Source organism: Monodelphis domestica, chromosome 8, assembly GCF_027887165.1.
Source record: "Monodelphis domestica isolate mMonDom1 chromosome 8, mMonDom1.pri, whole genome shotgun sequence".
Taxonomy (NCBI): domain Eukaryota; kingdom Metazoa; phylum Chordata; class Mammalia; order Didelphimorphia; family Didelphidae; genus Monodelphis; species Monodelphis domestica.
In genome coordinates this window covers 187,156,995-187,180,911 of record NC_077234.1, presented here as the reverse complement: position 1 = coordinate 187,180,911, position 23,917 = coordinate 187,156,995, and the positions used below count along the sequence as shown (strand labels likewise).

General features: G+C 38.4%; 1 protein-coding gene across 1 annotated transcript in view; it reads left to right on the top strand.

The window, feature by feature from the left end:
- Positions 1-23,917, top strand: part of RASA3 (RAS p21 protein activator 3) — a 313,259-nt gene that overhangs the window by 108,746 nt on the left and 180,596 nt on the right. The window lies entirely within an intron of this gene.

Below are 23,917 nucleotides of genomic sequence, written 5' to 3'. Positions count from 1 at the left end.
GTCAATAACCCCTAAATTTACCCCTTACAATAGTGCATTAATACAATGGTATTTGCTAATTTGCTGAGGATAAGGTGAAAAATCTCAAAGTTGTTTTGATTTTCAGTTTTCTTATCAATATTTTGGAATAGTGAATGAATGCATGAAAAAGCATTTATTAGGTGCTTGCTATGTGCCAAGCACTAGGTACACAAATTCAAAAACAATGCCTGCCCTCCTTTCTATTCTTTAGATATGTCCTTTATATCCTCATGGGGAAGCCAACATATTTAAAGTAAGAATGGCTCAGAAGGAGCACTTGGGCTAAGAAATTTACAGGTATAATGGGTAGGACTATGTTGGAGTAAATTGGCATGTCCATCCAGGAACAATGATTTATGATTTTAAAGCTAAGAAAAGGGGGAAGAAAAAAAAAAGGTCTTCAGGTACATGATGGCAAAACTATTAACAAAGCTTAGAGGAGATGACCAGAGAGTAGATTTTGAAGTAAAGCATGGGAGAAGCAGGAATGGATCAGGGCCATAGACTTCTAGATAGTGGTTCTTTGGCATAGGTGGCAAGGTCCCTCAGATGACTAAACGTCAGTAGAGATGATTATAGAATTAAAGATTAAGGGTGGAAAGCTAATGGTTGTTAAGTTAGAAATTCTTTTGAGAACTGCTTATAACCTTTGACCACTTATCTATTGGGGAATGACTTTTCATTTTGTATTAATTGCTTGACTTGTTGAAAAAAAACAGCAGTTGTATTGATGATATGAAACTGTTTGCTCATACTGAAAGATTGTAATTCTTGATTCAGAAAATAATTTTTGTACTGAAAACAAAAAAAAAGTTTATAAGGAAGACCACAGCAATTTCAAGGTATTGTCAGTAGTTAATTTGTTAGATGAAAGGATAAGATGCTGACGGAGAAAGTTAGCATCTTTGAGGGAATATAGATATTATACTGACTTTTTGAAAAAAGATCAAATTGTTGACTCATAAAATACCCCAGATGGTTTTTTTTTGTCTTTCAAAATTAATTTTATTATGTTAATTTTTAAAAAAATTTAAACATTATTTTATTTGGTCATTTCCAAACATTATTCACTGGAAACAAAGATCATTTTCTTTTCCTCCCCCCCCCCCTTTCTCTCTCCCATAGCTGACGCACGATTCCACTGGTTATCACATGTATTCTTGACTCGAACCCATTTCCATGTTGTTGGTATTTGCATTAGAGTGTTCATTTAGAGTCTCTCCTCAGTCATATCCCCTTCCCCCCCTGTAGTCAAGCAGTTGCTTTTCATCGGTGTTTTTACTCCCACAGTTTATCCTCTGCTTGTGGATAGTATTTTTTAGATCCCTGCAGATTGTTCAGGGACACTGCATTGCCACTAATGGAGAAGTCCATTACCTTCGATTGTACCACACTGTATCAGTCTCTGTGTACAGTGTTTTCCTGGTTCTGCTCCTTTCGCTCTGCATCGCTTCCTGGAGGTTGTTCCAGTCTCCATGGAATTCCTCTACTTTATTATTCCTTTGAGCACAATAGTATTCCATCACCAACATATACCACAATTTGTTCAGCCATTCTCCAATTGATGGGCATCCCCTCGTTTTCCAATTTTTGGCCACCACAAAGAGTGCAGCTATGAATATTCTTGTACATGTCTTTTTCCTTATTATCTCTTTGGGGTACAAACCCAGCAGTGCTATAGTTGGATCAAAGGGCAGACAGTCTTTTATCACCCTTTGGGCATAGTTCCACATTGCCCTCCAGAATGATTGGATCAGTTCACAACTCCACCAGCAATGAATTAGTGTCCCTACTTTGCCACATCCCCTCCAGCATTCACTACTTTCCATAGCTCTTATGTTAGCCAATCTGTTAGGTGTGAGGTGATACCTCAGAGTTGTTTTGATTTGCATCTCTCTGATTATAAGAGATGTAGAACACTTTTTCATGTGCTTATTAATAGTTTTGATTTCTTTGGCTGAGAACTGCCTGTTCATGTCCCTTGCCCATTTATCAATTGGAGAATGGCTTGATTTTTTGTACAATTGATTTAGTTCTTTGTAAATTTGAGTAATTAAACCTTTGTCAGAGGTTTTTATGAAGATTGTTTCCCAATTTGTTGCTTCCCTTCTGATTTTAGTTACATTGGTTTTGTTTGTACAAAAACTTTTTAATTTGATGTATTCTAGATTATTTATTTTGAATTTTGTAACTCTAAGTCTTTCCCTTCCCAACCAGACGTTTTTTAAAATTATGAACATGTCCAGGTAACATTTACTCTCCTAACATTTGCTCTTCCCCACAGTCACCTTAGCTAAAGCTTTAAAAAAAATTTTTTTTAAATAATTTAACCAGACCATAAGCTAGGATTTAATAAGCATGGAAATTGAGTAAACCAACTTAAACAGGAGTGAAGCCTTTCATATAGTTGCTACATTGGCATTTCTTTTGAGAACTGATTGTTCATATATTTTGACTGCTTTTCTTTTGGGGAATGGCTTTTCATTTTCTATTATTGCTTGACTCTTGATCTACTTGGTTTCTTCAACAACTTTGGTCATTGAATTAGCTCTGGAATTATATGCTTTAATTATGTGCTGATCGGAAGTGCAGGAAAATGAATCTATTCATTTGTTTTAAAAGCCAGTGATTGTGCTGTCAAGTATCCAGGAAAAGAATCTGAAACCTTGACTTGTCGGCCCTGCTAGAGTACTCCGGAAAACTGCAGGTATTTTGTCAGTGGTGGCCTTCCCTTGTCCCAGGAGTGGAAGCTGCCATTGGATGCTGTTGTTACCACCCTGAAGCAAGAGACTTGTTACACACATTGCAGCCAGGAAAAGGGGATCAGTGCCAAGAGAATTTGGAATAAGAATTCATCAACAAGGAAGCTAAAGAACCCACTGCTCCCAGCCCAAGGATACATAATAATGTATCAATGAATCAGAGAGAGGAGAAAGGAAATGAGCTATTGTAGGCTTCAGCCGGAATTCTAGATTTCTGAGGCCCTTTGGCCTGGGAGCCAAAACATTTTTTTCTGTCATTTGAATTCTTAAGTCTGGGATTATAGATGGAAGGGGAGGAGGGAGGAGTCTTAGAAACTCTCAAGTAGAACCAGAGGACATTCAATTTTTGGTTTTGTTTTTGAGAAAGATTATGTATTTGAGGCAGGATATTTTAGTGGAAAGAACAATAGAAAGATAACCCTAGATATTCAACTCAAAATTAAATGAAACAATTGATTACTTTAGTCAAATAGCAGGATATAAATAGCTCATAAAATTATAAGTTGTCTATTACCAGTGCTTTCCCGCAGGAAGAGAGAAAAGAAGAAATTCCATTCAAAACAAACTCAGAATAAATATATTTGGATGTTGCCTCCCAAAACACACAGAGGAGTTATATTCATACTGTAATTACATAATATTCTCTTCATAGAAATATTTAAATCACTGAAGAGAGACTGAATGTTTATGATTTGACTATGCTGATATAATAAGAGGAGACAATGCTACCTAAATTAATTTACTGATTTAGTTCTATGTCATTTAGATTACCTATGCACTGTTTTATAGAACTAGATAAAACAAAAACAAAATTCTTCTGGAAGAACAAAAAGAATCAAGAATCTCAAGGAGCTCTGGCTGCTGCTTGACCTTTCAAATTGGACCACCAAGGACCAGGACTGGTAGGAGCCATGCCACTTAATTCCTTACTCGCTAGGATCATTCATCCTCATCTTTAGCCAGGTCGTTTTCTGACCTGCCACCTCACATTGAATCTTCCCCTGCTCCCACACTCCAAGCTTTTTTCATTTCCTGCTCTGAGGACTGTATCATATCAATACTACCATTGTCTTTGGAAAAGGGCATGCCAGTGGACTGCCTCATTTTTCCACTCACAATTTTTGTAAGTTCTTAGACTAAAATTTCCTTCCCTGGTCAACATTCCCCTTTATGTGCTGTTTTCCCCATTACGATGTAAGCTCTTTTAGAGTGAGGTTGTTTTGATTTGAATTTTTTTATCTCCAGTGCATGATACATAAGCCCTTAAGTATGTGTTAAGACACATACTTTTCACTCATTCATTCATTCAAACATCTCTCACCTTTATACTTATAATAAGCTCCTAATGAATACTTGACCTAAATAGGAAAAGTCAAATCATAAACAAATTAGAGAAGAAGGGAAGGGGACACTTTTCAGAACTATGGACGGGAGGAGCATTTTTAACTAAACAAGGAATAGTAAGGATTATTAAAAAATGAAATGGATAATTGATAACACAAAGTCAATGCCATTAAAAAAGTCATTTTGGGAAATTTCTCTGATAGAAATCTGATATCGAAGATTCATATAAACACGTTAACACAATAGTTATTTCCTAATAGATAAATACTCAAAGGTGCCTGACACCATCATAAAAATTGACTATGTATTAGAGCATAAAAACTTCATAGTCAAATGCAGAAAAGCAGAAATACTACATACATTCTTTTTAGACTATAATGCAATAAAATTATATTCAATAAATGTCCATGGAAACATAGATTAAAAATTAAATGGAAATGAAATAATCTTAATTCTTTCAGTCTGTCTTAACCCTGAGAGAGCCAGAGAATTCTCCAGAAATTTACCGTGGCTGCTACTGACTACTTTACATTTTTTTACTCATTTCTCCCAACTGAGATTTCTTTGGGAGTATCCTGGGTAGAGCATATAGAAACGGAATTGAATAAACTTTAGAACCAGTGAGTAGGACAGCTCTTTCTTAAGTACTAGAGGGAAGAAATATAGTATCTTGGAATAAGGAGTTGATAGTCCCACCATACTCTGCATACTAAATGTGTGTATATGTATATCTCTATATATTTATACATATGTTAATATGCATATATTCATACTTAAATGCATTTATGTATGTATTTATCATCTCTTTCCATCTGTCTGTCTATCTGTGTAGCTGCTTGTTTGTCCATCTCTTTCTCTCTCTCTCTCTCTCTCTCTCTCTCTCTCTCTCTCTCTCTCTCTCTCTCTCTCTCTCTCTCTCTCTCTCTCTCTCTCTCTCTCTCTCTCTCTCTCTCTCTCTCTCTCTCTCTCTCTCTCTCTCTCTCTCTCTCTCTCTCCCTCTCTCTCTCTCTCTCTCTCCCCCTCCCCCACATAGAGTAGTCAGGGAGGCCTAGCATACTTCTGTTATGAGGAGGACTTATACAACCTTTTATTCTTTAACTTTTGGTGTCCATTTTTTGCCCAGTTCTTACTTGGGGTTCCAAAAAAGCTACATTATGTGCAACAGTCACAGTCTGGTAAAACTGTTTTGGCAGATGGACTAAACCAAGTTGAAGGTAATTGATAGGTCTCAAAACTGTTGGTGAGATATGGGCATGTCTACCCCAAGGATGTGAAGATGTCCTCTCATTTCCCCCCAGATGGAATGGGCAGATGAGAACAGTTTGTTCCAGTGGTCATAAAGGCACCAGAAGCAGATGCTGTAGAGTGCTTAAGTTTGGTTGGACATCAAAGACACCAAATCCATCCACCCACTGCATTCTGAGCCATCATCCGTCATCTTGACTTTTGTCTGGCCTCTAGACTTTGATGACTCTGGAAGAGAGTCTGATGACTTTGTACAATTCTGCCTCACTATAATCCACTTCATGAGCAAATCAAGACATCACCCTATGATGCCATTGGGCCTTCTCAAAATGAAGGATGAACAACATATACAATATCTTAGCATATAAGTGTATGCAAGACATCAGAATACAAAAGTCAACTGTGTTTATTGTTATTTGACTATAAGGAAGAATTTGATTTTGTAATAATAATAGCTAGCTTTTATATTGTGCCTTAAAGTACTGCAAAGTTCTTTACAAATATTATCTTATTTGATCATCACAACAACCCTGGGAGGAAGATACTTTTAGGATCTACCTTTTATAGATGACGAAAATGAGTCAGACAGAGATGATTTGTTCAGGGTCATACAGCTAGTAAATGTCTAAGGCAGGATTTGAATATAGGCATTCCTGACTATCACTCTTATCTACTGTCTCCTCCCTCCCTCCCTCCCTCCCTCCCTCCCTTCCTTCCTCCCTTCCTTCCTTCCTTCCTTCCTTCCTTCCTTCCTTCCTTCCTTCCTTCCTTCCTTCCTTCCTTCCTTCCTTCCTTCCTTCCTTCCTTCCTTCCTTCTTCCCTCCTTCCCTCCTTCCTTCCTTCCCTCTGTCTTTCTCCCTCTTCCTATCCTCGTTCCTTCCCTCCCTCCCCCTCCTCTTTCTTCTCCATCAATGCATATATTTTGGCAGTAAGCTGGTCCCAGAACTGAACAGGAAGAAGATAGTAAGCTAGATTGCTTTTGGGAATTTGCACAATTTCTTAATGACTCCAAGCTTCTTATTGAAACAAATACTTAAGTTTGTATATGTATTTATATATATTGCAATATATATACATATATATATTGCAATATACATATATATTGCTATATATAGTTCCCATTGTGCCAGATCATGAAAAAACTATATAATACAATGTAATAAAAATGTGTAGCTTATCATTAAACATTCTGTGCATGATGGGTTTTTTTTTTAATCATGATGATTTTTAATAAGGGCTTTTGTTATTGACTCCATGAGCAATTTGTAGGAACTCATTCTTATCTGGGAGGAAGAGAGAAGGTATGGGAGAGAGAACAATAAATCATGTGATAATTTTCTTTGAAACTTCCATTGTAATTGTAAATAGCTTGAAATGCCTGAATTAATTTAGCCCCTTATTTCCCACCTCTATGAATCTCAGTCCTTTTTCCCCTTTCTGAGCTGAGAATGTTTTTTAAAAGGCTATTTTCCTTTCTCTTTTGGTATTTTGCAACCAGTCAGTTTTTGGACAAAGTACGTGCTAGAATCCTTTAGGAAAAAAAAAAAGAGGCCTCTTTCCATGCCTCGCTTTGCTCCCCTGAAAGAGCATTTGTGCATTTGCTCAGAACTTTAGGTTGAGAGGACTATATCTTGGCTCCAGAACTGGGTCTCTTGGAATTGGTGAACTGTATCCCTAGGGTTAGTTGAGTCAAAACAGGATGCTAGAATTGTAGATTTAGAGAATTCCAGTCTTCAGGTTATATACAGTTGCCTCAACAACCTGCTAATAACAGTCTTTTTCATGGGTATTATAAAACCTTTTGTTTTCCTTGATTTTATTCATCAAAATTGGTCCGGCATCTGATTGCTGTACTTTAAAACTACCCAGAAGGATGCTTTGGTTGTCCTTATGTTAAGCAGTGGTGTCATAGGAGAAATTCTGAACCGAAGAAGTAAAATCAAACTTTTAGATTGTATGGTTGTTTTTTTAACCCTCACCTTCCGTCTTCGAATCAATACTGTGTATTGATTCTAAGGCAGAAGAGTGGTAAGGGCTGGGCAATGGGGGTTAAGTGACTTGCCAGGGTCAATAAAGTTGTATGTTAAGGCTAATAATTCTCAATTTTTTTTAAATTGTTGGTGGTAGTAGAGATGGCAGAGAATTAAGAAGAATTAAAAGACCTACCTTTTATGAAATAAAGATCACAGAAAGGCATGTTGAGTTGCTGCCCGCTTCCCTCATCTTTTCACCAGCTACCACGTCCTAGGAAGACAATCTTAGTGGCTTTTCTCCAGCAGGAATTATCTACAAGGCTTCATGTTTGATACTGGACTTTCCCTGTCTCTGGTGCTCGTGCTCTTTCTGCTCTCCAAACCACTGCTTACCTTGAGACTCCTGGCTTCTGTGCAATTCCTGGCTCTTGTCTGCTGGCTTGCAGTTGTCTGCAACTGACAGATGACTCAGTTCAATACCTGTTTACTTCTCGGGTCCAGGCTATCCACATACTGTGTCCCCCTACTGTCATTTTCCTTAGTTCTTCCCATCCTCGTTTATAGGGCGTTTCCACTGTCAGTGTCTCAGCAGAACAGAAACATTAAGAACTGATAGTGGAAATCCTATCATTATCTGGAAATCTGTGTTAGAGTAATGATGTAATTAGTCTCAGTCTTCAGGTTTTAAGTCTTGAGTCTTCACACTTTGACTAAGCCATGGGTCTGATACTAAAAGATGAAACTTAAGAGAACTACAGGGTCCATCTCAGGCTATTCCTTTAATACAACTTGTATATTTTTAACTTTTGGAATTCAGAGGCAAACTTACTAGTATTTGAAAAAAAGAAAAAAATGAACCCTGGAGGGTACCTGGATGGCTCCATGGATAGAAAGCCAGGTCTGGAGACAGAGAATCCTGGGTTCAAATCTGGACTCCGATACTTCCCATCTATGTGACCCTGGGCAAGTCACTTGACTCCAGATTGCTGGCCCTTACCACTCGTCTACCTTGTAACTGATAGTAAGTTTCGATTCCAAGACAGAAGGTAAGGATTTTAAAAAAGAAAAGAAAATCAGCCCCATACATCCATTTGTACTTGCTTGTCACTTAGTATAGATAGAGGGAACCAGACACAATCTCATTGGTTTAGGGGTGTCTTGGGGGGAGGAAGGTGCCTCTACCTATGTAGATTGATTCTTTTCTTGCAATTTACAGGCTTAAAAAATTGCTTAGGATGCAGAAAGGTTGACCCTAAGTCATTGGTCCTCTCTGAGCCTCAGAAAGTTAAGAGACTTGCCCCGAATCACACAACCAGTGTATATCAGAGAGGGGATTTGAACCCAGGTCTTCCTGGCTTTGAGGCTGGCTCTCCGTCCACCAGACCATTCTGCTTCTGAACTTGCAAGTAATCATCAATATTTTTAAGATTCTAAGATGTCAATTATAATTACTTGGATGTAGTGAGGGTTTCCAGTGCATAGTTGACTGGAAAGTTAATCATTGCTCCTCGAGAAGAAAGCTGCTTGTGAACGTTTAGAAGATGACTCTAAACTGACCTTTATTTTAGTTCAGTACTTGTGGAGATAGATTTCATTTCTTTCTACTACCAGCTAAGGGGCACTGTGAATAAGAGCACTAGAATTGGAGTCTGGAAGACCCAAGTTCCAATTTTATCTCAGACACTTACTAGCTGTGTGACCCTGACAAAGTCACGGTTTACTCCAAACTTCCTAGAATTTAGCAGGTGGATAGAAAAGACCAAATCTATTCTCAGATACTTACTAGCTGTGTGACCCGAAGTCACTTACCATCTACCTCAGATTCCTCAAGTGAAGAATGAAGTAATAAAAACACAGCCTCGCAGGGTTGTGGGGATTAAATGAAAAAAATATTTGTAAAGCACATTGCAATCTTTAAAGCACTCTAGGAATGCTAGCTGCTATCATCATCATCATCATCATCGTTCTAAAATCCATAAGAGCAAAGATGGCGTTTCATAGTTGGCATTTGGGCATGAGGTTTCTTTGTTAGCCTTTTGGTATCCAATTCTATTCTTTGTTAAAGAAAAGAATTAACAGTTTCCCCCCTCTCTAGTATATTCTATCTCATCCAGAATTGTGTTGTAGGATGATTCAGGCAAGGAGTTTCAGGGTTAAATTCATGTACCTAAAAGCAGAGGTTCTTTCTACATGCAAAATGATGGCGGAAGCCCAGAAACTGGTATTTGTATCCATAGTACCAGATGACAATGTTTCAAAGGGAAATTAAACCCAAAAAGTCACGACTTGAAGCATGAGCAAAAGCCTAAAAATCAGAAATGCTTCTCTCCTACCCCCATCTGTAAATAACCAGATGATGGATAGTTTGTTTTCGTGGCTCATGGTTCAGCCTTATGTAACCTCAACTTATTTTGCTGTTAGAACAGCTAATAAAATACATCCCTAACAGCCATGATTCTTTCTTCCCTTCTCCTCTAGTTCTCTAAGTGAGCCCCAGACTCTCAGTCAGGTCTTCTAACTCAGATGGAAATAGAATAAGGCTTGGAAGTGCAATCTCTACAACTTCTGTGACCTCTGGCAAGTCATGCAGTGTCTTTGTGATGCATGAGATGGTCTCTGAGGTCCATCCAGCCCAGTTCAGAGCTTTGATCCTGAAGTGCCTAACTCAGAACCTCAGTTTGTTTAACTGTAAAATGAGGACTTTTAAGTTTCCTTCTAGCTCTAATCAAAGGTATTTTCTTTACATTACTGCTTTACTCATGGAGGACGTTTGAATACAGATGGTACTTATTTTAAGGAGTCCTCTAGGTGGTATGGATAGAAGACTGGTCTTGGAATAAGGAAGTTTTGTGTTCAAATCCTAGCTTAGATACCTATACACAATTCACTTAGACTTAATCTCATTTAGTATCAGTTATTTCGTCTGTAAAGAGGGTATAATAATAGCACCAACCTCATGTGTAAAGCACTTTGCAAACCTTTAAAAGCTATATAAATGTTAGCTATTAATGTACATATTGCCTTGTTTTTAATTTTGTAGGTTGGTCATAAGAACATTCTTGTTAAACCCCTACCTTCTGTTTTAGAATTGTAAAAGTTAAAATTAAATCTCAATAATAATATTATATTTTAAGAGATTTATTAATGATCATTAGAAATCAAGGAATAAAGAATATATAAATAAAGACCATGTGCCCATGGCTGGTTAGCCATTTTTTTAGTCAACCCCACTCACCACCATCAATGCTGATTCTATATCAGAGAGGAGGAGCCTTCAAAGCCCCCGCCCTTTATCCTCTCTGTCTATAGGAAGTATGTAATGACAGGAAGTCAGTGGGCTCTTGGGATATGTAGTTCCTTTTTAGGGTAACAGATTTTCAATCATACAGAATCAATTCTGTTTGTTGGTTCTAAGGCAGAAGAGCAGTAAGGGCTAGTGTAAACCTCAAATTTCCTTAGACTTATAAATGTTGGAAATTTCACCATTGGGATATTTCATACTTGGAAAATTTCTTACTGATAGTCTATTGGAATGGGAACTCCATTGGCATGGGAGGTTCCTTCTCTTCCCTTCTTAAGATTACTTTAGGACAGAAACCCTTTGCTGAACAATGGAAAGGACTTTGACCTATGCTTAAGCATAGAACAGGAATTTCTTTGAGTCTTGATTGATTTTAGAATTGATACAATGGAGATACTTGGAATAAATCTCCACCCTATTCAGTCCTAATAGGATTGAGTAAGGGCTGCAGCCTAGATCAAAATTTAATTATTCCAATCTCTACCATACTCAAGTTAACAGGATTTAGAAAGGGCTGTAACAAAGGAGTAAAGATTTAATCATTTGAAAATATGACCTTCAACAGACATGTGCAAAAGCCAGAAACCTCTGGGCAGTCCTGGGTTAAGCGAGAGCCTCCATTGACAGGGAAATTGATGAAGAGTGATTGGTAGATGTGAGGACTGAGGGGAGGCAACTTGGATGGTGTCCTTAAAGATAGGAGGGTCTGGAGACTGGAGGAGTTGAGTTTTTGGTCGGTGTGGTTCCTGGGCTCTGAGGAAGCTTGCTCTGAAGGAAGCTGAAGGTGGGGGCCTCTGAGACTGTTTCTCCATTTTGGACACGTGAGTAATAGGGACTGATCTTTTTTCTTTGCCCCAGCTATCTAAGGGCTTGGGCCTTTTGGCCCAGCCTAAACAGAAGGGGTATTTAAGCCCTATTCCCTTCTCTCCCCTTTCTCTCTCTCTATATATCTCTAATTCCTTTCTTACTCCTATTGTAATTAAACTCCAAAAAAGGCTGACGGCTGACTTGAGTTTTTCATTTAGGAATTACATAGCTGATTCCTTGGCGACCTTAAATTAATATATATCAGTTTTTTAAAGTGATTCCCTTGTAACACTAGGCAATGGGGGTTAAGTGACTTGCCTAGGGTCACATAGCTAGGAAGTATCTAAGATCATATTTGAACCCAGGACCTCCCATCTCTGGGCTTGGCTCTCAATCACTGAGCCATCCAGTTGACCCTGTGAGAACATTTTATTAGGGGCAGCTAGGTAGCTCAGTGGATTGAAAGTCAGGCCTGGAGATAAAAGGTGCTGGATTCAAAGTTGGCTCCAGATACTCATTTAACCCCTGTTGCCTAGTCCTTCTGCCTTGGAAATGATTCTAAGACAGTATCAATTCTAAGACCAGAAAGTAAGGGTTTAAAAAAAAAGAACATTTTATTAGTCAAGCATAGAATTACCCATTATAGACCAGTTGCCTTTCTCAGACATATATATTTTATATGTATAATACACACACACATACACACACATACACTTTTTTTTTTCCAACCTATTTTATTTTTTTGGCTTCCAACTCTCATGGGAATGCAAATGTAGGTCTTCAGTTCATTCTATGGGATGAATCCAAAGCTTCTAAACATTTTAGGTTAGCTAGAGGATGGGGACTTCTCTGTGGCATGTTAATAGTGCTTACTTTCAAAAAGAAAGGCCGAGTAAAAAAAACAAAACAACAACAACAACAACAAAAACCCTGCCTCAACACCCTCACTCCTTCACAAAGAGGTTTGGTTTGGGGGGTTCATTACTATTCATCATGCAGTGTGCTCTCTCTCTCTCCCTCTCCCTCTCTCTCTCTCCCAAGGGTTGGTGCCAAATCCTCGAGCCTGCTTTTGCAACCCTTCTAAACACTGCCCACCCCTGTCCCACTCCAAATGTTGAGAAATAAGTACAGAATTTTGAAACCTAGCATAGAATTGGGGAAAACACAATAAAAATTGAAATTGCATGATTCAGCTAGTCAATTTTAACTTGCCTTTACAAATTTTTTTTTTCTTTAGCAAGTGTTTTCAGTCCTTAAGTTATGAACAGTTTTGATATTCCAGCAATCAATATGGGCTACGGGGGAAGTGCCAGCTTGGAACAAGCCAGAGGAAAAATGAGTGATTTCTCTTTTGTTCTTTCCCATGTAGCAGCCCTAAATTCCAATATAATACCCGTTGGAGAGATCTCAGCTGTTCTGCTGTCTATATATTCTTGGTGCTGATGAGGGCTGTGGGTGTTTTTCCCTTTCTGGTTGGTCTCTCAGCATGAGATTTTTGGATTCAAGTTAACTTCATTTTGTGAAACTTCAGTTGAACTTCTTCTAGTAATTATTGAGGGGGAGGGGAGGGGAAGGGTGAGGAGAGAGACCTTGTCACTCTTCCACGGCCTCTGTAGCGAGATGCTATTGGCACTCATTAATTTCCTTATGTCAAATAGCAATGTTCAAGGCAAGTCAATTCCGAGGCATTTTTTCTTTATTTGGAAAGAGGGTTCTGGGAGCCCTAAGGCTGAGAGTGTGAAACGATTGTGCTTGAGACATTAATCATGCCATTTTGACTGCTGTTTGACCTCTTGCTTCTCAGGTCTGGGCTTGAGACAAAGCAAGTTCTGTTAGAAGAGATATCCCAAGGTTAAGCTGGTAATTTAAGGGGAAGCTCATAACGGTTGTGTGGCTCCTTTGATTCCATTAGAAAGAAGATATTGTTTCATATGGCCAACTTTGGGAGGATGGGGGCTTTGGAACTAGAGCAATAGAGAGTTCATATTAATACTCATCTGAGAGGCTTGATTTTTCAAGAAATATGTTTTAAACTCATCACAATCTTCTTAATTATAAGTTTAAAAATAATGCAGCCTTCTGGTACATTGATAAAAAAACAATTTTTAGAGAGACACCATCCCGAATCACCCCAAATATGAAATTGTATGTGTGTATGGGATTTTTGGAAAAAACAACAAACAAACAAACTATAAAACACCAAATGAATGACAGAGGAGAAAGGAAGACTTAAAAGTTCTTTCTGTCTCTGAGATGAAACAACTTTGGTTTCCGCTGAGTTTTGCCCAATTATGAATCAAAGCTAGAGATGAAATACAAGTACATAGTGCTGCAGACTGTGGTATCCATCTCTCTGATGCCATTTTTCAGCTTTAACCATTCTCCCTGGAGACAGTGTGGTCCTTTCTCTAATTGCAATACTGCCTGTAGGTGTGAAGGATGTGAAAGAGTCTGCTGTCCAAGATAAGACCATAAAGCTGAGATTGATTCAAGTCATATTGAGAATTTGCAGCCCTATTTCTTTTTAAGGGGACATGGGGAAATTCAAGACATCCTGGGTAAACTCGGTTACTAGGAGATGGTCTTTAGGGTCCTTCACCATCGGATCTGATGTTTAGCTATAATATATTATGTTGACAGTGGGAGAGAAATTGATGAAGTGTGATGAATTGGAAGTTGGTGCTTGTGGATAAAGATGGGTACTAGAAGGGTACTTCACATTTTTTAGGGAAAGAAATGAATTTAATAGACTACATTAACCTTTGGAAAGAAAGTTAAGGGCTTGTGGATAAAGATGACCAGTATTACCAGAAGGACATTTCAAATTGGAAAGGGAAAAAAAGTAAATTTAATAGTTTTTAGTAAACTACAGTAACCTTTGGAAAGAAAGTCATTTGGATAATACACATATCAGGTATTTAGTAAGTACCTTTTGGGTTTTTTTGTTTTTGTTTTTAAGCCCTTACCCTCCGTCTTGGAATCAATACTATGTATTGTATTGGTTCTAAGGTAGAAGAGTGGTAAGGGCTAGGCAATGGGAGTTAAGTGATTTGCCCAGGGTCGCACAGCTAGGAAGTGTCTGAGGCCAGATTTGAATGTAGGACCTCCCATCTCTAGGCCTGCTCTCAAACTACTTAGCCACCCAGCTGCCCCCTAGTCCCTTCTTTGTTAGAGCACATCTAGGTGTCACAGTGGGTAGAACCCAGCTTTGAGTTAGGAAAACTCATCTTCTTGTGTTCAAATATGGCCTCAGACACTTGTAAGCTTTGTGACCCTGAGCAAGTCACTTAACCCTATTTGTCTCACTTTCCTCGTGTGTAAAATGAACCAGAGAAGAAAATGTCAAACCATTCCAGTATCTTTGCCAAGAAAATCCCAAATGGGGTCATGAAGAATTGCATATGTCCAAAATGACTGAAGAGAGTCTTTGGACAAGACATCATGCTGGACTCTAGGGATACAAACATGAAACAGTCCTTGCCCTCAAGGAACTTCACCTTCTATGAGAGGGGAAAAAAAAACAAACCACCAACCCATAGGGTTACATATCAGTAAATAAAAAATAAATACAAAGTAAATACAAGGTCTTTTTTGGGGATGGGGAGGAAATGAGAAATACCTCACGTAGGAGGTAGTATTGCAGCTGTACTTTGAAGACGATGGGATTCCAAGAGGCTGAGGCACGCACTGGGGACAAGGTAGCCTGGGCAGAGGTGCTGAGAGGGAAAGTGGAATGTCATGGGTGAGGAACAGCATGACTGGGACTAGAGTGGAGTGGAGCAACCACTGTAATATTTCTTCAGATGGTACAACTGTTTGTTGGACAAGTTCTGCTGGACTGGAACCAAAGCCTTCAAAGTCCTCTGAAGGGAAAAGCACAGCCTAGATGGAAAACTTAATAAAAAGGGCACAAATACTTTTGCAGTGAGTTATATGGTGTGGGTCTTATTTTAATACCAGTATTACAGGAAACAATGAAAAACAATTCTGGTTCTGTTGTAATCAGGAATCACATTGTCTGCTGTCTAGTCCATGATGACTTGGTTAATCTTTGCCTGAATTTGACATGCATAGATATATAAGAATCAGTAAGTAAGATCTTGCTCTAATATTTTGGTAAGGGGGTTACTTGACTAGACAAGCATGTTTAATGGAGAACAAAGAAGGCTGTGGCATAATGCAGTTTTTTTAAAGGGTTATTGATTTTTTTTTTAGCATAACTGCCATTTCTGGGATACTCTCCCTCTTCACACCCCATTATAATCCCCCCTTCCAAGTGCAGTTCAGCAAAACATAGGATCATGGATTTAAAGTGATAACAATGAATTGTGCTAAGTGCTTTATAAGTGTTACCTCATTTGATCCTCACAATAACCCTGGGAGATAGGTGCCATTGTTATTCCCTTTTTACAGATGAGAAAACTGAGGCAGACTGATTAAGTGACTTGTCCAGAGTCACACAGTAAATCTAAACCCCTCATTTTATAGATGAAGAAAATAAAGTCCATACTATGTCTGATAGGATATGTCTCATTTTACACCTGGGTTCTACCACTTCTCTCTTGAGAGGCACTATCAGTTTAAGCTATCAGTTTTCTGGAGCCAAGTTTAGTTACTGCACTTGTCTGAGATCCAAAGTCTTTTGGTAGTTTTTTTCTTTTTTATTCTTCTTGTCATTGTGTGTATTGGGTTGATAAAAAAAAAAAGGGAGAAATTAATCTCTGTTTATGTTCGTAGAGATTACAGTACCTGCTGCCTGATGTGTCATTAAAACTTTTTTTCGAAATGTCCTCATGTCTGTTAATTCCTTATAGCTAACCAAGGCTATCACTAGACTGGGGCATTTGCTGCTCCATCCCAGCATCAGCAGGGAGTCCAATCACCTCCATCATGTGTCCCAACAGGAGTACGAGGACAAGACATTTGTGTACCTTTGGCAAGACCTGACAGTTTGTGCTGCCAGCTAATCTGTTGCTGCCCAGAGGGGCCTTTTCTGGCAGTGAAAATATGTATAATTATAAAAAGTAGTAAGAAGCGTCCCTCATCGCACCCTAGATAACTGACTCCTTTGCATACTCCAGTTCTCTGTCTGCCTAGAACTATTTCTGGGACCCATTAATACAAGTTTCCTGCATTTGGCCCAGTTTCGCTCACTATTTCATGCCACTATTTCGTACCCTGTGGTGTATTTTGCCATATCAAAGGAAGACTTCCCACCTATGCTTTGCTTTTCCTATTCAAAGCAATAGTATGTTAGAGTTTTTGTGCGTTCTTTGCGTGACATCTCACCAGCGTTCTTTCACATTAGTTAGTCCTGAGCATTTCATCTTTTTCCTTCCCCTTCAATGGCGATTAGGTTGAATGGAATGGAAACCTGGGTTATGGCTGAAGAAACGTCACCATGGGAGGGAAGATGGGTTTCTAACAGGGTTCTGGCTCACTTCCTTTGGAGATGACCTTGGAAAGTAGCTTTTCAAACATTATTCTCAAGGACACACTGGAACTGTGATACACATTTCTTTTACTTAAATAAAACCCAACAACCCCTTCCTCTTTTCTTCTTCATCCCATAGACACTATCTATTAGTTGTTTCTTAACTATGTTAAAAAATGGATCTTTAAGTATCTATGATTTTGCTAGTGTAGGTTGTCCCTGTGTGACCGAAGTTATAATCCTTCTTTGTGTTATTGAAATATTTTTAAAGAAGATTCATGGACCTGAGGTTAATAACTCCTGACTTATAGGCATAACTCACAATCCTTTTCAATTATTTAATGGTTAGGCTTGTGATTTCTTCTGGCCAAAAGAGCAGCAACAAACAACAAAGAATTACTTTCTGGCCACCCTGAAGAAAGACCTCTCTGAATTTAGTGGGGCTGATCCTCAAATGATAGACAAACAGCCCATTTTTTGACCCATCCATTCAAGCCATTTCTATCTTGATAAGCCCTACCAAAGCTTGCGCTCCATTGGAATAACTTTTAAAAAGCCAGGATCAATCTTGTCACACAAGGAGGCATCAGAAGAGAGCTTAGTGGAAGAAAAAAATGATGCCTCAAGTTTATCGTATTCCAGTTCATCCTTTGTATTACTGCAAAAGTACTTTTCTCCAAATGTAGATCTGACCATATAATTCCCTTCCTTAACCAGTGGCTCCTTATTGACTCTGAGATTAAATATATAATTTCCAAGGGAATATAGGTGGCTTGGCAGATAAAGTGCTGGATCTGAATTCAGAAAGACATGACTTTAAATAGGGTCTTAGATACTGACAGGCTGTATGACCTTGGGTAAATCATTTAACTCAAATTTCTGCCTTGATTTCATCATCTGTCAAATGAACTGGAGAAGGAAATAACAAACCACTTTACCAAGAAAATCTTAAATGGAATCACAAAGATTCAGACATGACTGAACAACAACCACCTCTATTTAATTTTTAAAGCTCAACACAACGTTGCCCAAACTTTTACTGTGCGTTAAATACTCTCTCTGCTACACTGTGATCAAGCCAAACTGGCTTTCTCTGTGCTCCTTAAACATGGAGGTACACATGCTCCTCTTTATTGCTTCTCCTGTCATCATGGCATTGTCCTGGCAATCCACATTCTCATTACCTCTTCCTCATCATATTCTTTTTGCTTCTCTTTTCATCTCTTCTTATATTTTCAATATTTGTCATTTTTAATAACATAATACAATCCTATTAACTTTCAAATATCATAATCTATGCAGTCATTTTTCTCATTCATTGTATTTATTTCCAGCCTTTTTTCCATAACAACACATTTTTATGAATAAACATCTTTTTATTCATTCAGTAATGCCCTTTAGGACCTTACCTAATGGGATTTCTAGGTCAATAAGCATGAACAGATTTATAGCTCTTAATATTTCCCATGTTTCTATCAACATTTAACTTAATTAGTCTTTCTGGTTCTCAGTTAACATATATTACCAGGACCATATTTTTCTAGATTGGTTCTTAGGCAGTAGAGATAATCTGTTGCCGGGACCATACTCTTTCCAAAACAAGTTTTTCCAACTTGGTCATACCCAGTGGAAACTTTTATTCCAGTACCACAGTATGAGGAGTATTGGACTTCTGCAGAATATGTATTCTGTCTAACCCATTGTTGTCCTAGTAACTACTCTCAATGAAATTTTGAACCCAATTGTCCATTTATACTCTCTAAATTCTGATGCCCTGAGACAAAGTCCTAGTTACCTTGCTTTAGTTAGGTTAAGTTACCTAATTTAGACTTGGGATGCAGCAATAGTGTGCTAGAGTCTCCAGATCTCTTTCTAATGGCCCAGAATTTTGGAAATTCACCTAACCTGATTTGTAGAGTTTGTCTCACTTTGACAGAGGTTTCAGTTTGCATTAGCTATAAAATGAGATTTTTGTCAAGTAATCTTATAAATTTCATATGATTAAGGGATTTTATATTTCAAGAGATCTGTGACTTTCTTAGTAGGAGCACTCCTTCTACACATAATATGCAGAAACCACACTTCAGGATGTTAGAAATGTGTGATTGTTGGTGCAGCACTTCTAAAATATGTCTTATTAACTTTCACTTATTTGCTGGAGGTAGAAACATTTAATCACTCCAGTGACCAATTTTCCATTGACCATTGATGAATCCTTTGACACCTGAGTAAGCTGATTTTTAAATTATAGATATGAATTTGTTGCTGGATCAGTATTTGAAACCTTTCTAGCTTTGTAAAACCCCTTCATAGCTTGTACTCCTTCAAGAAAAAATCTCACTTTTACTTCTTAATGAATCACCAGAACATTGATGGTTGATTAATATTTCTAAATGAATGCACATTTCTTTAAAAAAATTATACTTCAAGAATCTATTTTTTTATAGATGTGAATACACCTTGAATGTAAATACTCCCTCTGCTAATATGGATTTAAAATACTCTGTTCCTTAATTGGTAATCTGAAGCTGATATTACTTTAAAAACAATGTTATCACTTGGTGGCCAGCCATCTAATTTAATTAAGCTCATCTTAAGATAAAGATGTCCAGTCATGGCAATAGTAATAATAATAGCTAACATTTATATAATGTTTACTATGTGTCAGGCACTGTGCTAAGAGATTTTTACAAATATTATGTCATCACTAGTTACTTACTTTGAGCCTTGCTGACTTGATTCAAACTCAGGATCACTATCAGGCTAGGACTTCAGTGGAAGACAAAGTACTGTGGCAACACCTAACCAGAAAGTTCACACACCCATGTTGAAATCAATATAAAATGTAGTGAGTACACTATTCTTGCATACTATACAACCAAACAAATATTTTTGTGTCTTGTTGTTAAATATTAGTATAAATTATTTATCCCTCTTGATAATTTTCCATTGGACTTCTTGGACTAATTTCTTAGTACTTAAGGTTTTATTGTTAATAGTGTTAAAAACAAGATTTCCTCAGTGAGAAAAATTAACGAGGCTCAATTCTCTCTAATTAATCTAATGAGCAATTTGTTCCAGCATGTTTCCTGAATATTCACTACTGAGGTTTTTATAAACCACAGTCATAATTATTTTTGTCATGATAATGTGAATCCTAATGACCATCACCAGCTCTTATTGGATGATTGAAAAAGCTCATTTTTCTATTCTCCTTTTTGCTATTGAAGGTCACCACTGGCTAAATTATCTGCTTAATGGGGGACAGGAGAGGTCTACAATTTGGTGAAATGTGAAATTCTGCTACCCCACTGGCCTGTTGTATTTATTAGTCAAGTATGTTCATGTTTCTATAGAAGGGAAAGATATGTATTAAAACCTGAGTTTTAATGTTAGGAATTATGTTATGCTATATTATATTGGTATTATATTAGATAATGCCTTTTTTTAAAAGAAAAACTCAAATATTACAAATACTGACTTCTCCCTCCCTTTTCCTATTCTCATACTTAGAAAAATAAATTTTTCTTATTATTTTTGTTTTGTTCTGATTTAGCAAAACAAAAACAAAAATACTTCTATGTAACTATTCTTCCAAAGATTTTTAAGGGTGTGATTGTGGATTTATCACAGTCTCACAATATCCTTGGTAGGTCTGATTTTAAAGATGGAGGAAGCAGGTACATAGTGACTCTAACAAGGTGGTATCATGCATTATTGCACAGTCAATGATAAATTTAATTCTCACTTCTTCAGTGGATTTTTCATGACATGTTTTACAAAAAAATTAATCAAATAGTAAATCTTGTTAGTTAAAAATTAACTAAGGAAATGTGACTTGTATAACCTTGAACAAATTGCTTAATCTCTGTGTCTCAGTTTCCTCAGCTCAATCTCAGATTGTTAGGAGACACTGTTATCACATAAACCATAGTTCATCATGGGTCTGTATTTGAAGCCTTTGTAGCTTTACAAAACTTGCCAGAGCTTATATTCCTTTGATACAACCTATAGAGTTCTTCATTTGTTTGTTTTTTATAGTAAGTAAATTGATTTTTCTAAATGGAAAAAATAATTGATTGTTCTGGATCAGCCTCCATATCTTGTTCATGTCACCATTTTATTCTCCCTAAAGAAATGGATTTTCTTTATTTTCTTTTAAATATAAAAAAAAAAATTTTCCCACGGTTACATGATTCATGTTGTCTCTCTCCTCTTCCCTCTCCCTTCCTAGAGTTGACAAGCAAAAACCTATCATCTTATTCATTTTTGTAAAAGAGTTATCTTTTAAAATCAAAATCCAAAATCACTCACCTAAATAAACAAGTGATAAATCATGTTTTCTTCTGGATTTCTGTTCCCACAGTTCTTTCTCTAGATGTGAATAGCATTCTTTCTTATAAGTTCCTCAAAATTGTCCTGGATTACTAGCAGCATCTGTTACATTTGATTGTCCCACAATGTTTCACTTACTGTGTACAGTGTGCTCCTGGTTCTGCTTATTTCATTCCAAATCAGTTCATGCAGGTCTTTCCAGTTCTTATAGAAATTCATCAATTTCATCATTCCTTATAGAATAAGATATTCAGCCATTCCCCAATTGAGGAGCATCCCCTCATTTTCCAATTTTTTGCCGCCACAAAATGTGCTGCTATAAATATTTTTGTACAAACAGATCCTTTCCCATTAAAAAAAAAAATCTCTTTGGGATACAAACCTTGTAGTGGAATTGCTGGGTCAAAGGGAATGCAAGGAAATGGGTTTTCTAAACAAAAGTACACTTTAGATTCCATTCAAATAATCATGAATTCTTAATTAAGTCTGAAGAGATTTTATATTCTCTTATCAGTTCATGACTAAAAAAGTTGGGTATTAGGATTCCAGTCTCTTTGGAAGTGTCTTAGGGGATTTGGGGAGGTTGGTTCAGATGGGAGATCAATGGATTACTTTGGGCCAGTAAAAGGGTTTCCAGCTGTAAGTCGAAGGGCCTAACAGTTAGCCCTGACCAGCTCAGAGCCTGATCAGGGACCAGCACACAGATTTACTCAGTCACAATAAATGGAAGGTGTAATTTATTTCCAGGGGGGGGGGGGGGAGGTTGAAGGGTAAGGGGAATCCCTATCACTAAATCACTAGATATAAAACCCAGGTCTAAACCTCCTCTGGGAGGGTCTTCAGAGATTTAATAGACTACATTATCACCTTCTCCTCTCTGATCTATAAACCCAATCCCTGTTCTAAATAACCTGCACTAAACCCCTCTCTTGGTTATTTCTAGAGGTGATGGCCTGTGACAGATTTGGCAGGGCCCAGGGTTGGTCCCAGGTCCGAATGGACCCAGATCTCAGCTTACAGACAGTACAGATAGCTAGTTCAAGATCACAGATTTCTTCTCCTAAGGAAACACAGCAACCAGGATAGAAAAGCAGGATAGGATCAGCAACCTCAGGACAGGCATCTACTCTCCCCAGGTTACATCCAGAAAGAGACAGCCAACCCCCCTGAGTTCCAGCATCACCCTTCCTTCCAGCACTCCAGAATCTTTCTCTGCAGGTCTCAAGCATCTTTCCTCTGCAAACTTCATTTTCCTCCTAAACTTATCTTTTCATCATAACAGAATGGAATATCTATCTATCTATCTATCTATCTATCTATCTATCTATCTATCCATCCAATTTTTTATCTCTCTGTCTCCCTCTCCCTCTCTCTCTCTCTCTCTCTCTCTCTCTCTCTCTCTCTCTCTCTCTCTCCATTCCCCCCCTCTCCGTCTCCCCCCCGCCCTCTCTCTCTCTCCCCCTCTCCCCCCCGCCTCTCTCTCTCTCTCTCTCTCCCTCCCTCTCCACCCCCTCTCTCCCCGCCCCTCTCTCTCTCCCCCGCCTCTCTCTCTCTCTCTCTCTCTCTCTCTCTCTCTCTCTCTCTCTCTCTCTCTCTCTCTCTCTCTCTCTCTCTCTCCCTCTCTCCCGCCTCTCTCTCCCCCGCCTCTCTCTCTCCCGCCTCTCTCTCTCCCCCCCGCCTCCCTCCCTCCCTCTCTCTCTCTCTCTCTCTCTCCCCCCCGCCTCCCTCCCTCCCTCTCTCTCTCTCTCTCTCCCCCACCTCTTTCTCTCTCTCTCTCTCTCTCTCTCTCTCTGTCTCTCTGTCTCTCTCGCAAGGTAGAAGATGGATAAGGGCTAGATACTTTGGTTTAAGTGACCTGGCCAGAATCACACATCAAGGAAGTGTCTGAGGTCAGTTTTGAACCCATGACCAGGTCCTGTCTCTACACCTGGTTCTCTATACACTGAGCCACCCAGCCACCCCATCTGTTTCTTTTTGAGGAAGCATTTTACAACCTTGATCTTGTGCTTGGCCAGAACAGTAAGATTTGTTTAGGCGGAGTCTTTGCTGGCTTTCAGCTGATTCATTAGAAATAGGGATTTATTTTTAAGTTACATCTGCGGTGTTTGCTGCATTTGTTGGGTTGACTCATCCTTGGACAGATATCTCTAAAGGGTGGGAGGCTTTCTCATGGGGGCGATCATCTGGGGCAGAAGAGAGAAACCTCTTCTAGGAAAAGTAACGTGGATGAGTGTTTAAATAGAATAATAGGGAAACAAGAAGAATGTCAGGGATTAATGCCATGCACATGAAATGTTTTGCTTTATTTCTATCTGAAATATGTGAGTGAGGCTGAACACCCCAAAGAAATCTCAGGCAGCCTTTCATGCTCGTGAGGCGATTCCCCCTTCTTCCCCCTCCCCAACCCCATAAACATGAATGAATGTTTTAGAAAGCTTTGGAATCAGTGACTCTATCAGTGGCATTTGATCTTCCTGCAGCCCCAGTAAGAACAAATGTGGTAGTATAAATGCATCCATTCACGTCACACTTAAGGACGAAGAAGCCATTGAGATTACAGCCATGGAGGTGAACTCTGGGGGAATCTTTCAGGATCTGCATATCTTTTGTATTTTATGTAAAAGAATAAATAAGCAAAGGGCATGAGTGTCTAATAGGTATTGACTCTATGCCAGGCACCATGCTAAGCACTTTA